Genomic DNA, 16127 nt, shown 5'->3' on the forward strand with positions numbered 1-16127 from the left:
GGCTAACTTAGTAAGACGAAACTAACTTGACTTGGGCAGAACACATATGTATGCTTGATCATAGCAGGATATGCATAATGTGTGCTTAACCACATCCAGTTTCAAATATGCAATGCAGAGACAAGAGTAAAATCACAAGGATATAACCAGTCAAGACAATTAACTTATCACAAGTAAGCACAAATAAGACACTAAACATCCAATCAAGACAAGTACTCCTACACATAGTTAAACAGAGCAACAGACCATCTCAGGATCTACATAAGATGTTACTGTGACCCCAGTAATATTACACATCATCTCTTTGGGGTACACCATGTATTCAGCCAAAAGACATGTTTAAATTTTGTAAAATCTACATATGACGGATGAAGGAACCGACCAGAGTTCCATTTCAGCTGAGCCAACTACACTTTTCTTCCTTGGTTTGTGGCTTCCAGTACCATCTTTTGTTGGAGTGGACTGGGCCTGTATGAAATATTGTTCAGACTTCAGTACGTTCATTCTGATATATTCTCTCCGTTCCAAAATAAGCGTCGCATATTTGTCTAGATTCACAGTATCTAGACACATTTTAGTGCGTAGATACATGTGAATCTAGACAAACTTGTGACACTTACTTTGGAGCGGAGGGCTAGATAGCAACACTTGAATACAAGGGCATCAGGTAACACTTTTCCTCTTAGACTAGTGGATCAAACTTTACCAATGTAGGGAGATCACCATAGAGGTTTACAATGAGTTGTTCGAGAGAGGCCTAGCCTCAGGGCCAGGGGGATACTACATAATGTTTTGTGATTTCTATTTTTCTTGCTGAAGTGGTGGAATGCATGTTAATACTGCTCATGAATGCTCGACAATGCTAAAACAATGTGGTATGGTCTGTTCTGTTTTCATGCTTGTGGGTTTCAGTTCAGATAGTGCAAATTTAAAATGATCTACTCATGTTTGTGTGCATATTATATGTTTCTCTCAAATTACTTCATATGACATTAAGGTTATGTGCTATGTTGTTTCATAACATCCAACAATTTGAATTTTAGTGTGTGTACTACATTTTGCTAATATATTAGTAGATATGTGCACGTTTAATATACTTTACTTACCTGCCACATTTTGGCTAGATTGGCCTGAAGCAGGCATCCCTTCTATAGCAGTGATGGGGTAAGTTCCTACACAAATAAAAACATCTTTATTAAGACGAATGCTATCACTTTACTGACATGATTTGAAAAGAACAAAGTGAAACGCCAGCCCCATCTAATAAAATAAAAGTACGACACCAGTCACAAAAAACAGTAAGAACTAGGGGTGGCTGCCGGCTGAGCACAATAAGTGGAGACACCAGCCCAGCAGAACTCAGATGAGCAAGCCGACATAGTGAGCCTATTTCTTAATATGATTTCTGTAATTACATTTTCCTCTATGTGAGGCCTAGTTTAAGATTTCACATTGGCTGCCGGCTGAGCACAATAAGTGGAGACACCAGCCCAGCAGAACTCAGATGAGCAAGCCGACATAGTGAGCCTATTTCTTAATATGATTTCTGTAATTACATTTTCCTCTATGTGAGGCCTAGTTTAAGATTTCACATTCCCCCCCCCCCCCCTCTCAATTTCTAAGGTACGACCTGCATGAATATAATCGACAAGTCTATTGCATAACAGATATAACCTTCAAGTTTGATTTAAAACATACTAAATCTACAGAAGCAGCAAATGTGATAACTTCAGATTCGCAATCAGAATTGACTAAGCTATGTTAAAAGAGGAGATGTTTACTTCTTTTAACGACCTCTCCACCATCTGATACATCTACAATCAAACTTATATTTCTTCGCAGACGTTCCTCTGCGTGAAATACTTGAATCTGTAAAGTCAACAGTATTATTTGTTAGTGCTATGATCGCCACTAATCAAGCAAATCATAGCTAAAAGTTCAAACTTAAAAGTAACTCACTGAAACATCTATTTTATCATTCAGTTGACCTCCTTGATCTAAATGGTCCCTGCATCTGTCCAGCAACATGTTTTCCAACTAAAAAAATAAATACAAAAGTCAAGAGCATGAAGTGCAATATAAATATATAATCTCATTCCATTTTATTTGAAACTTATTTATATATGCACCTACCTCAACTGTAGTAGATACGCGTTCTCCATTAAAACATTCAATAATATCACCAATGCAGATTCCAAGTTTCTCAGCATGTGATTCTTTTGACACCTAATGTCCAATTACCATGATTATTACTCCATAATATGCATATCAGGAACAGTTCTAGCAATACTAAATAACAGGAAACAACTATATACCTCTTTAACAATAAGGCCGTCCTCGATTTTATACAAGCGCCACATGTTCTCAATTTGTATTGGGTCTAGAAACTTGATAGAACTAAATTTCATTCCTAAATGGAGCCGAGGGATGCAGCACCTTTACCAAACATAATCATTAACACATCAACAACACATATAAAGATGGTATACGGAAAAATCCTTAATCAAGGTGGAAATGTACAAGCCATGCATGGAAACAATCATTAATCAAGTCAATTGTGTTTATCAACTCAAATAACAAGTAGAAAAAACAGAAGCACCATGGGGAAAGTCGTACCGAAACTTGCGCCACAAATCCACACATTTATCCAAGATACAAGAAGGTACAAAAGAATTTTCAAGGTTCTTGTTAACCAGTCCAGAGACCTTCCCATCCAAATCAATGACAGACCCTCCATCATCATCACACTACAATAGTGGACAAATATATAACAACAATTACAACTCACACCAACAAAATAGCAGCCATTTAATTGTAAACCATAAGAGTTGGAATTAAGTACCTCGTCATTTTTTTCATGGGAAATGTAATTATCCTTCTTTTGATGGGAAAGGCAATCATTTTTTTGATGGAGAAAGTACATGTAGTGATGCCTCTCATAAATTACTGGATTCCGATCTTCCACCCTACCATGGGTTATCCTTAAATTCATATGGTCATCTCTTCCAAGCCTGAAAACGTCTTGGCCACAATGCACGCTGACACTGAAAAGGGGCAACTCAACATGTTCATCCACGCTAACCTTAAAAAAGGCAAGATCATAATGCTCCTGGTGGTAGAGGTAATGGCCATCTGCAGTGGTGCCATCCAGCAAGTGAACAATAACCTGAAACAGCAGCTACAAATATTATGACACTAAACTACCATTTGAGTTTAGCAAACAAGACGTGATAAATACTTAGTAGCTAACACAAAGGTCCTGCTCGCAAGACTGACATAATGTGTGTGTCGTCTCCTTGTTTCACTTCTCTCTCTGGTAATAATTGTACAGGGCATATACATGTATTTATATATATGCAACTAAGACCTCACATCTGAGTAGGATTATGAGATAAAAGCTATTCTACTTGGACAAGAACTGCGCACATAACCTGACTTGGGCCAATACAATCCGGATTTGAATTTACTACTGTCTCCAACAGCAATGATGGGCTTCTCATTTGGTACCAGGGGACCGAATGGCCAGAAGAAAAATTGATTTTGACCTGAATCACTTGACCAAGAAATCAACAGGATCAAGGTCCTGCATCACTCCTTCGAAGGGGAAAAGTGAAATCAGAACCAAGGTCTAGATCTCTCTCAAACCGAAAATCAAACATGGCTTGTGCTTTCTCAGACCAAGATGCAACAAGCAGCAACAAGTAGTTACTTCAGCAGAATGGACATACATCTTTTCTTACAACTCCCGTTCACATGCATGTAAGATGCAACAAGCATCTAAAATCGAGTAAATAACTATACTGGACAAAATAGTTTCAGTTGTCATAAGCATAACAACAAGCAGTTGGAGGGCATCAACTCACAGCAAATACGCAAAAATATTGGGGCTTTGACTTGTATACATTGACTACAACTAATGAGGCGTACGTCGGTGTAATGCACTGGGCAACATGTGATTCAGCACTATAACGCTTATCATTAAGCACCTTCATAGGATACAAATAGGCATCCCATTCGGATTTGTTAAGTACCTCGGTGTCATGAAAGATGAAAGAAGAAATCAGTCACATGTTGGGGGCAAGGTGAAATTTCTTATGGTTCAAAGACTATAGTACAGCTTATTATTTTATCTATCTCCTCTTAGCCATCCTCCCAAGTACCATGTACAAAATTATCAAGCACATTCACAAATTATAATGCAAACATAATTTGGGTTAGAAGAAATAAGCTTCAGCATATCAAGCTGTTAATTCTGTGCTACTTAAACATGAATAAATTTCAACAATCCAAAACAAGAATTTACACTGAATAGGTAACCTGATTCAGTGCCACGGTTGATTAATTAATCAGTTTAAAGTAGTGCTATTAGTTCTTTCATACTATAAGACAGAACAAACAATACAAGTGAATAAATGAAGGATGTTAAGAAAGGAACTCACGTTAGATTTAGTATTGTATTCGTCTGTGCCTTCCCAGTGGTTTTGGGTGGGATGCTTTGATCGAATCAGATGCGCGGTCGTCAAAACGATGCCTGTCTTGCTCTCCTCCTCCCAGTCAACCCATAAACCGCAGCAGCTGGCCAGCGGCTTCCCGTCTGCAAATATCAATCAGAAAATCACAACTGCTGGCCAGCCGCTAGCTAGCCCCCCCCATCTGCAAATATTAATCAGCACAAGCAAGCAAGATGCTACAACATAGGCACGCACCGACAGAAGATGAGAGCCTGACGATAGATTTGGCAGCACGAAGCACCGCTTTTTTTGCAGGTTCACGGATCGGAAGAAGATGCCGTTGATGAACCAGGCATGAAGGCGCCACCTCGGGCTCACGCGGCACACTAAATAGGCGGTACCGACGGCCTGCAGAGAATGTACATCAAGCAAACTAACTAAGAATGCACAATGTTGGGTTGCGAATTAACCTGAGAAGAGTAGAGGGATTAATTGGGGTAGGGGTTTACGTAATTTTGCATTGTATTTGACTTCGGCCTCCTTGAAGGAGGCTAGTGTCGCTGGATAGGCAGTCGGATCTTTTAGCTCGTCAGGGATGTAGGGCATGCTGATCGGAGATTTCGGTTTGAACTCATCCTCCTCCTCAACTGCATGTGTTTGTGTCACGGACTCGTCCTGATCATCATCTGAAGAAAATTGTACACAAGGAACAAGTAAACGTACACCCAGTACGTATGCAACGATCTATCGGGAAAATAGATTGGGGGCGAAAATTACCTCCAGCTCCTCTCATCTGTGGACGGGCAAGCTGGGCGACCTCCATCTCCTCCCCCGGCGCAATTCTCTTCTTCTTTGCCTCCCTCTCCGTCTCGGTTCCACGTGACGCCTCCGAATCAGCTGGCGAGGAGTCTCTCTTCTTTGCCGCCTTCCCACGATGGCTGTCGTCCATCTTCTGAGCTCGGGAGTGAGGCCCCGCGTCTGCACCGTAGTGGGCGGACTAGGGTTTTGGGGCTGAGGGAGGGGACCGGCGCGGTGCCGGAGGAGGAGCTCCGAGTACCGGAGGAGGGCGACGACGAGTACTGGGTGCTCCTCCCTAGCGCCCGCGCGCCTCCTATCTCTCATGTCGCTCGAAGATTGGGTAGAACAGGCTTTCTTTCGGCGGCCCATGTAGTACAGCGTTCTACGCGTGGGCTACTTTGGACCGTCGCTCATTTATTCGACCAGTTGGCTCGTACGATATTGGAGAGAGCCAGGTATATAAACCGCTCCGTTTCTTTCTAAAGTTCCGATGTGGGACTAAAAAACGAACAGAACTGGCTGCACTCAACGCGGACGTGAGCGGTTGCAAGTGTGGATGTCGCTGTCTCTCTACAGACTACAGCTAGTCTCGGTCAGTATCTACAACTGTATATCAGCGCTAGTACTCTTGCAACAGCTAGTATTGATCGATGTAGTTTGCTGTATGACACTTTGCTGCTAAATCCATGCACGTGCGCATCAGTGATGTCATCCTCACATCAGCATGCGCGCCTTGACGCAAAATTCATGCACATGCATGCATCAACGTAGTTAGCATCACGTAAGTTGGCTGCACCAATACATGCACAGGTTTGGGGGAAAACGTGAAGGTATAAATTCGAAACTATAATCAGACAAAAACTAGATCACCGACAATATAAACTATTAATTTATGGAACGTATTTTTTGAATCAAGAGAACAAAAATTTCAGAATAAAGGAATAAAAGGAAAAAATCACTATGATTTTGTAGAGTTTGAGCGACAAAACTTTTTAAACGAAAGAATAAATACATATACACTAGGAAACAACTAACTATTTATCGGGGAACTACTAATTATTCACCAGGGAACACGAGCCTATATGTTGGGGAACAACAACCTAGATGGAGAGGAACAAGAGCCTAGACAAAGGAAAACAACAACCTAAACAGAAGGAAACAACGACCTAGGCGTTGGGAAACAAAAACCTAAATGAATGGGGAAAATAGCAAGATGGAAGGGAACAAGAACCTAGACAGAGGAGGATAACCGGCCTAGATGGAGTGGAACAACAACCTAGACATAGGAGAACAACATGCTAGACGGAGGGGAACAAGAGCCTGGACGGAGGGGAACAACAGAAGAACAACATGCTAGACGGAGGGGAACAAGAGCCTGGACGGAGGGGAACAACAGAAGAACAACATGCTAGACGGAGGGGAACAAGATCCTGGACGGAGGGGAACAACAGAAGAACAACATGCTAGACGGAGGGGAACAAGAGCCTGGACGGAGGGGAACAACAGAAGAACAACATGCTAGACGGAGGGGAACAAGAGCCTGGACGGAGGGGAACAACAGAAGAACAACATGCTAGACGGAGGGGAACAAGAGCCTGGACGGAGGGGAACAACAGAAGAACAACATGCTAGACGGAGGGGAACAAGAGCCTGGACGGAGGGGAACAACAGAAGAACAACATGCTAGACGGAGGGGAACAAGAGCCTGGATGGAGGGGAACAACAGAAGAACAACATGCTAGACGGAGGGGAACAAGAGCCTGGACGGAGGGGAACAACAGAAGAACAACATGCTAGACGGAGGGGAACAAGAGCCTGGACGGAGGGGAACAACAGAAGAACAACATGCTAGACGGAGGGGAACAAGAGCCTGGACGGAGGGGAACAACCAGGGACGGAGCCAGAAATTGGGCATAGGGGGGGCAAGAACTAGCACGAAAATTGTCGGGTGCTTCTAGAAGAAAATAAGATCACGAAATTTTGTCGTATGCAGCTCTATATTTGTACTTCCATTCGATGTAAATGCACAAATTAATCAGGAGATAAGCTACACCTAAGGACGAACTTGCTTGAAAATAAGAAGACAGGGTATTCTGGAAAAACATGACACCAGAGTGAACTAACCGCTTCTTCCCTACCCTGCCGTTAATGCTGGCCGCGCGAGGCCGACCGGCCGTGCAGCTGTGCGTCGGTCTGTCATTGGAAGCTGCAGAGAAGCAGAGCAAAACTGCCCTAGACCGCGGCGGCAGACGACGAACGCAGGTATGAAAAGGAATCGATATGGTAGATGCGATCGTGTGTAGCGAGAAAACTGAATATGTCATCAGTTGTCGCTTCATTTTCCGAATTCCGATGGTGGGCTAGTTCAATCCGTCCTTGGTTGTGGGTTTTGACCCGCTACAGATGGGCTTGGAGAGTTAGAGATTTGGCCCTTTTTACAGGAAAAGATAGTCGGGCTGCATGACAATGTGATCAGGGGGGGCGAAATTACTCATCGAGACCATATTACACCGAGGTTTCATCGCTAGTATTAAGATCGGAGCGATCGATAGGGGGGGCGTCGCCCCCGCTCGTCCCCCCTTGAATCCGTCCCTGGGAACAACAGAAGAACAACATGCTAGATGGAGGGGAACAACAACCAAGACGTAGGGGAACAATAGGCTAGACGGAGGGGAACAAGAACCTGGACGAAGGGGAACAATAGGCTAGTCGGAGGGGAACAATAACCTAGACGTAGGAGAACAACGGGCTAGATGGAGGGGAACAACAACCTAGACGTAGGAGAACAACATACTAGATGAAGGGGAGCAAGAGCTTGGACGGAGGGGAACAACAAGCTAGGCGAAGGGGAACAACATCCTAGACGTAGGAGAACAACATGCTAGACGGAGGGGAACAAGAGCCTGGATGGAGGGGAACAACACGCTAGGAGGAGGGGAACAACAGCCTAGAAGTAGGAGAACAACAGGCTAGACGGAAGGGAACAAGAGCGTGGACGGAGGGGAACAATAAACTTGACGGATGAGAACAACAGGCTAGGCGGAGGGGAACAACAACCTAGACGTAGGAGAACAAAATTGCTAGAGGGGGGACAACAACCTAGACAGAGAGGAACAACAACCTAGGTTGAAGGGGACAAGAGTCCAAACAAAGAACAACAACAGGCTAGAAATGGGGGAACAAGAGCCTGAATAGAGGGGAACAACAAGCTAGGCGAAGGGGAACAACATCCTAGACGTAGGAGAACAACATGCTAGACGGAGGGGAACAAGAGCCTGGATGGAGGGGAACAACACGCTAGGAGGAGGGGAACAACAGCCTAGAAGTAGGAGAACAACAGGCTAGACGGAAGGGAACAAGAGCGTGGACGAAGGGGAACAACAAACTTAACGGATGAGAACAACAGGCTAGGCGGAGGGGAACAACAACCTAGACGTAGGAGAACAAAATTGCTAGAGGGGGGACAACAACCTAGACAGAGGGGAACAACAACCTAGGTTGAAGGGGACAAGAGTCCAAACAAAGAACAACAACAGGCTAGAAATGGGGGAACAAGAGCCTGAATAGAGGGGAACAACAACCTAGATGGAGAAGAACAACATGCTAGGTGGAGGGGAACAACAACCTAAACGTAGGAGAACAACATGCTAGAGGGGGGAACGTCATCCTAGATGAGGGGACAATAGCCTAAATGTAGGAGAACAAGAACAAAAGTTCTGCAGAAGGAAAACATAACATGAGACATGCGAAACATGATTTTTTGGACCAAACGAAACATAAAATAGAAGAAAAATATATTTTAATATTGAACGGTAAGAAAATAAAAAAATGATGTAAAAATTACTCCCGTAATACACATCCCACTATGAAAAGGAAGCACTTTTGTAGACTAAATGAGGAAAAAACAAAGCAAAGAAACTTACTTTAAAAGAAAAAATAATAAGGAAATAGAAGGAAAAAAATGAAAAAATACCAATGAGAAATACAGAGAAAAATAGAATGGATGAATCATGCAAACAAATGAGCTAGTAGCTAAGACACACGTCCTCCAAGCTAGAACTATTCTTCTAGGTGAGCACGCGCGCATGCTAGTTTACTTGGTCAAGAGCCAGACCACGTCTCGCGCGGGGACGCGACACAAACGTGACAGAAGAGACGACAGACGACCCGAACGGGCAGCTAGCGATCGCGTATTTGGGCTGAGCCCATCGATGGAATCGTTCAGCGAAACGGAAACTTCCTGGCGCGCGCGCGCCAGCGAGTCGTTTCCCGAGTACTGCGTTGCGATCGATCCCGAACCGCTGTATCTGCTCGCCGGGCCGGGGATACGGACTGGACCTGGGCCGAACCACTCTCGAAGCCCATCCATTTCTTTTTTTCTTTTTTTTTTCCTTTTTTCTGTTTCTTTTTTGTTACTAATATTTTCTTTTTCATAATCTAACATTTTTTAGAAAAATAAAATTTCCAGATTTTTTCGAAATATGAACAGTTTTAAAACTTAAATAATTTTTAGATCTGAAAAGTTTTAAAATTTGAACGGATTTTCAAAATCTGAATAATTTAAAAAAACATAATTTAAATAGTTTTTAAAGCTGAATATTTTTATTGAACAAATCAAATTTCAAATTTGAACATTTTTTCGATTTGAACAATTTTAAAATTTGAATTTTTTTAGAAATGAACAATTTTCAGATTTGTACAATTTTCAAATTTGGGCAATTTTTTGGATTTGAACAATTTTCAATTTAAACATTTTTAAATTCAAAAATTTGAAATTATATTTTTATAATTTGTTTTAATTTTAACATTTTTAAATCATATAAGAAAAAACAGAAAAGAAAAAAACAGAAATGAAAAATACAGAACAGAAAAAAAAACTCAACAAAGAAAACGGCCAGCTGGCCCAACACCCGAACTGGGCTGGCCCGTACCGCGCGCGGGGGTGTGCGGCGCGCGGTACGCGCCGACCTGGTCGGTGTATAGGAAATCCGTGTTCGTCGGCAGGAGCGGACCCACGTTGACTCTAGTGGGGCCCTAAACCCCCAGTCAATTTTTGCTTTTATAGCTTTGAAGCCTACTATTTTACTATATGGGCCCCACTTAGTCAAGTAATAATGCCCCGCTCACGAAGCCCTCCACTAGATTTTTGGGCTGGGTCCGCTACTGTTCGTCGGAGACGGCATATGTCGGTCGGATTTGTTGAATTGTTCGGTTTGACGAGCATCTGATTCGTGATGGCATTCCTTACTCAATTGTACAATGACGCGGTGCCTATATGCGTTGGTTAATGATGATATCACCCAGCATATGTGCATGTCCGATGTTGTGGGTATATTTTATGGGTATTACCAACGACATGGTCTAGATCCGGCAAACCCGGGAGGCCCGCAGATGGTGGTGTGGCTTATCCCACCGGGCGGTCCAGTTGTTGTTGATAGAAGCAACCCGTCTCCAGAATTTGGGGGCCCCGGTGCGAGTTACAAAATGAGGCTCTTTTTTTTGTTCAAACTCAATAGAAATCATATGTTTACTTAAATACTACTATATAACTTCAGAAAATGTATCAAGTATTTATTTTAAAAGTGTAAATTTAACACTAAAGTAACAAAGGAACCTCGTGTTGTACCGAAAAGCATCATCGGTCTGGTATATTTCTTGAAATAAAATCTACAATCGTACCTTCATAATTAATTTTCTCTAGCACCTGATTGATACTTCATTCTTCTCATAATTCACCATAGTCCACAAATTAATAATTAATTTAAACAAGGTTAGCATGACTAATCCACGAGCTGCAGCGGTCTTTTTTTTTGAAAGTTCAAATATATATATAACCACCAGCAGGCCGTCTCATTTAAAACCTTCCAGCCCCCTTAGGTACCCTGGAAGGAAAAGAGTGCGTCTGAAATCTGCCGGGTCCAAAAGTTACATAATAGTTACATCGTTCAGAATAGAGGGAAGGAGGAAGCTGGGGGGTTCATCGACCCAAATACAAGTAGATCTAGTGGACAAGCCATGCCTAGCTAACTCATGGGCTACACTATTAGCTTCCCTAAAACAATGCTTCAATTTCACACGTCCGATGAGTGTGCAAAGGTCCACACAATCAGCAAACACCGTTGCAGCCTCGTCGAACCATCTCATATCTCCAGAGCATGCCTCCACAATATCAATTGAGTCCGATTCCGCAATAATATCCGAGCAACCCATCCGATTAGCAAGAATTAGACCATCTTCCATTGCTCTTGCTTCAGCTAGTTTAGCCGAGGCCATATGTGGAAAGTAAATGGCCACGTCGGCTATAAACTTACCATTGGAGTCTCTAAGAACTGCTCCCACAGAACCTAGTAAGGAATCTGCGGAAAAAGACCCACCAACATTGACTTTAACTTGGTGTAAATCAGGTTTGCACCACTTGGTCTCGTCTTGTTCTACTATTCGCTCCCTTAGATGAATTTGAGGCAATGGCCAGCACACACATCTTGCATTGCACCATAGGCGGGATGGTTTCATCATGTGTTCTTTTTCGCCGAAGCCACCATAAGTACCAGCATGCAATAACCGATGTTTCCTTGAGACCAAACTGAAAGTCATGGAGTGGCACACTTGGCATTCTAATCACATGCTCAAGAACATCATAGCCGGATAAGTCAACAACGAGAGCTTCGTCAACAATCTCCTCAAGCCCAAATAGTGACCATAATTCCCTCGCATGAATACATTGAAACAGTAGGTGCCTAATATCCTCAGGAGCCTGGTGGCAAATTGGACATTCACCACTAGTTCCAACATGTCTGTTTACCGATATAGATTTCAGAGGTAGAAGTCCATGGAGAGCCCTCCAAGTGAAGATTTTGATTTTACTCGGAAGTTTAAGCTTCCATAATTCTTTCCATACCAGGTTATTGATTGATGTCCTTGGCAGGGCAAGTTGGCTTGCATAAGGGCCAAAAGAATGTGTCCATTGAAGATGGTATGCGGAACGAACAGAAAAACGGCCATTCTTGTCATAGTGCCATGCAACAAAGTCATCAAACCCATGAATATTCAGAGGAACTTGCAGAATTCAGTTAACATCAGCAGAAAGGAAAAGCCTACGAAGGAGGCCTTCATCCCATGTCCCAGTTAGCGGGTCAATCAGCTTCGCCGCCTTCCTCTGCGTAATCTTCCCCCTAGGAGTAATGATCCTTCTATCAGAGTCTGAGGGAATCCAAGGGTCTAAGAAGATATCAACATTTTCACCAGTGCCAATCCTCCAAATACATCCCCTTTTGAATGTAGCAAGGCCTGCAACAATGCTCTGTCAAGTGAAGGAGGAACCCCCTTTTGGTCCCACCTTAAGAATATTTCCATGAGTATTTAGCCCGAAGAACTTTAGCACACAGAGAATCAGGGTCACAAATCAAACGCCAAATTTGTTTTGATAGCATGGCAAGATTAAAAGAATGGAAGTCACGGAAGCCCATACCACCCTCACTCTTCGGATAGCACATCTTCCACCAAGCAAGCCAATGCATCTTCTTATCATTCTCGTCGTCACCCCACCAAAATTGGGCAATTGCATCAGTCATCTTCTTACAAATCCCCTTAGGAATTAGAAACACTGACATAGCATAAACTGGAATAGCCTGCGCCACAGCCTTTAGCAGAATTTCTTCCCCCCTATAGATTGACACTTTTCCTTCCAGCCATTTATTCTCTAAATAATCCTCTCAATGAAGTGCTCAAAACAATCAGTTTTATCTGCTCCCACAAGAGCAGGGAGACCCAAATATTTATCCGAGAGAGCTTTCGTATCAATATGAAGCGCCTCACAAATTTTAGCTCGTAGTAAAGCATTAGTATCAGGAGAAAAAAGATACTTGACTTAGCCAAACTCACCAACTGACCTGAATTGGCACAATAGGTATCTAGAACTTGTTGTAGGGAAGTTGCATTGTTCATGTCCGCCTTCATGAGAATAAGGGAATCATCAACAAATAAAAAAGTGTGAAACTGACGGTGCATTTCTGCACACCCTAACCCCATCGATGCCACCAACTTTTTCTTCATACAACAAAAGACCAGATAATCCTTCAGCACAAATAAGGAACAGATACAGAGAGAGAGGATCTCCCTGACGGAGCCCTTTGGTAGGAACAAACATCTCAGTCTCCTCAGAATTGAATCTGACATGATATCTCACAGACCTGACACAGGCCATCATGAGAGCTACCCACCTCTCAGCAAAACCGAGCTTTCTCATCATATTTTCCAGAAATATCCACTCCACACGATCATAGGACTTATGCATATCAAATTTTACCGCACAAGCTCCCATCGCCCCGGCACGTTTATTCTTAATCATATGAATACTCTCGTAGGACACCAGAACATTATCTGTAATAAGCTGCCCAGGCACAAATGCGCTTTGCATTAGAGAAATGACTTCAGGGAGAATTGCCTTCAATCTAACAGCCAACATTTTTTATATGATCTTATAAATCACATTACATAAGCTGATTGGTCTATATTGAGTAACCAACTCAGGATCGTCCACCTTTGGAATAAGGACGATTATAGTATCATTCCAACCATCCGGAATAATACTTGTATTCAGAGCTTGTAAAATTTTCTGAGATATCTCATCACCAAACAGATCCCAGAACTTCTTATAAAAAATTGCATGGAGGCCATCTAGTCCTGGAGCTTTCAAATCACCAATACCGAAAATAGCCTTCTTAACATCTTCATAAGAGAAAGGAGCCAACAGCTTATCATTCATATCTTGATCAACCTTAGGAACAATTTTATTAAGCACCGCAGGATCGGTCATATGAACCTCCGAAGAAAACAGATTAGAAAAATACTCCAAAATCAAAGGTTTTAAAGTCTCCGTACCTTCCACCCAAATATTTTGGTCATTCTTCAGTTTAAGGATACGGTTCTTTTTCTTGCGAGCCGAAGCAAACTGGTGAAAAAAAGACGTGTTTCTATCTCCTTGCCTAAGCCAATTGGCCCTAGATCGTTGCAGCCAATGGACCTCCTGTTGCTCCAAGAGAAGCTCAATGAGGGCAGCCTTTTCCTTTGCAATAGCTTCGTTTTCATCATTCATTGGTCCACTGAGCGCATTATCCAAATCACGTTGAGCTTGCCTAATCCGCTTCTTTGGCTTCTTGAGAACAGCGTCGTCCCAGCATGCAGTTCGCCATGCAGAACCCCTAGCTTGCCCAACACGCCAACACTTGGCGCTCGCACGGCAGCATCATTCCATGCACGTTGCACCACCTCTCTGAACTTCTGTTCATGAAACCACTTTGCTTCAAATCTTTTCGGACCCCTATTGTCGTAGTTCGGGGCCGGCTGAGCCTCCATGTCAAGCAGTATAGGACGGTGATCGGAGCGCATGAACTCAAGGTTTTTTAGAGTTTCCCCCGGATGCATCTGCGCCCAGGCCTCATTAGCCATAACACGATCTAATATTTCCCTGATTCTACCTTGCCTCCACGTGAAAGTATCACCTAAACAACCCAAATCCTCTAAGCCACAATCATTCAGGGCATCACGGAAAGCGTGCATACTTCTTTGAGATCTCGGGTTTCCTCCTTCTTTTTTATGCGAGTATAGAATTTCATTAAAATCACCAATGATCACCCAGGGAAGGTTATACTGAGTATGCATCGCCCTAATCCGATCCCAAGTCAAATGCTTATCCTCCCAATGGGGTTCACCATACAACCCTATCAGTCTCCAAATTTATTATCTCCCTCAATAATACGAACGTCAATATACTTGGGATGTGAAAATATTTGTAGGATTGTAATTCTCTTCTCCACAGTAACAAAACTCCACTCGTAGTAGCACTAGGATTGACAATATGAAAATCCATCTCCAGCCTTCTTCTCAAACAATCTTCCGGATAAGAATCTAAGTGAGTCTCCGATAAGAACATCACATCAGGAACATGGTGCCTTTGGACGTCCAAAAGCGATCAAACTGTCGGATCGTTCCCTACACCCTGACAGTTCACATGCATGATCCTCATTGCGACCGGACAGGCCCGTCGAACGAGCCCGCCGATCCGGGTGAAGGGGAGTCAACTCCATGCTTCTTTGGTCTTTTGTTCCTGTCTTTAGCTTCCTCTCGAGTCACAGGATCAGCTGGAGTCTTCCCATATGTAACCATTGGCACTTCCCAATTATGATTCTCCTGATTTTCTCCTACGGTGGATTCTAACTTTTCATCTTCCATTAAAATCAAAGATCATTTTGCAAGTGAGTTCTTCAGGTTATCCTTATCAAGATCCATGTCCTTAATCTTCCCTGGACTTGTAGTAGTATCCTTGAGATCCGGATCCTCGGACGTCATTCCCGGTAGATTTGGATTATGCCTTCGGGGTATCACCGGGCCCCCACGACCCCGCAAATCTCTACCCCTGCCTCCAAAGGGGAGGTCTCCACTTCGGCCAGACCTGCCACCACCCCAGCTAGTTCCTCTTGCAAAGTTAGTACCGCGTCTATGCCAAGTTTCCCAGTCAACCTTCAAGAATTCTCCCCACTTTAGATTTGCCTCGTCATGTTCACCCGAGCCACATTCTATATGGGAGTGTCCAAAGAAACCACAAGCCCCACAAAATTTAGGTATCTTTTCATATTGCAATTTGAATTCTCTTTCTCCGCCTCTTGAGATAGAAACAAAGCGAGCTAACACATTCCGGACATCTAGTTTTACCCGAGCCCGGACGAAGTTACCCATACCCATTGAATCAAGCTCCACTTTCAAGACCTCTGCACCTTTCTTATCCAAGAGATGTTTAACAATTGAATCCTTCCTATATCCAATTGGTAGTTTATGGATTTGAACCCATGTCTCAAAGAAATTCAGATCAATCAAATCGGT

This window comes from Lolium rigidum, chromosome 4 (assembly GCF_022539505.1).
Source record: "Lolium rigidum isolate FL_2022 chromosome 4, APGP_CSIRO_Lrig_0.1, whole genome shotgun sequence".
Classification (NCBI taxonomy): Eukaryota; Viridiplantae; Streptophyta; class Magnoliopsida; order Poales; family Poaceae; genus Lolium; species Lolium rigidum.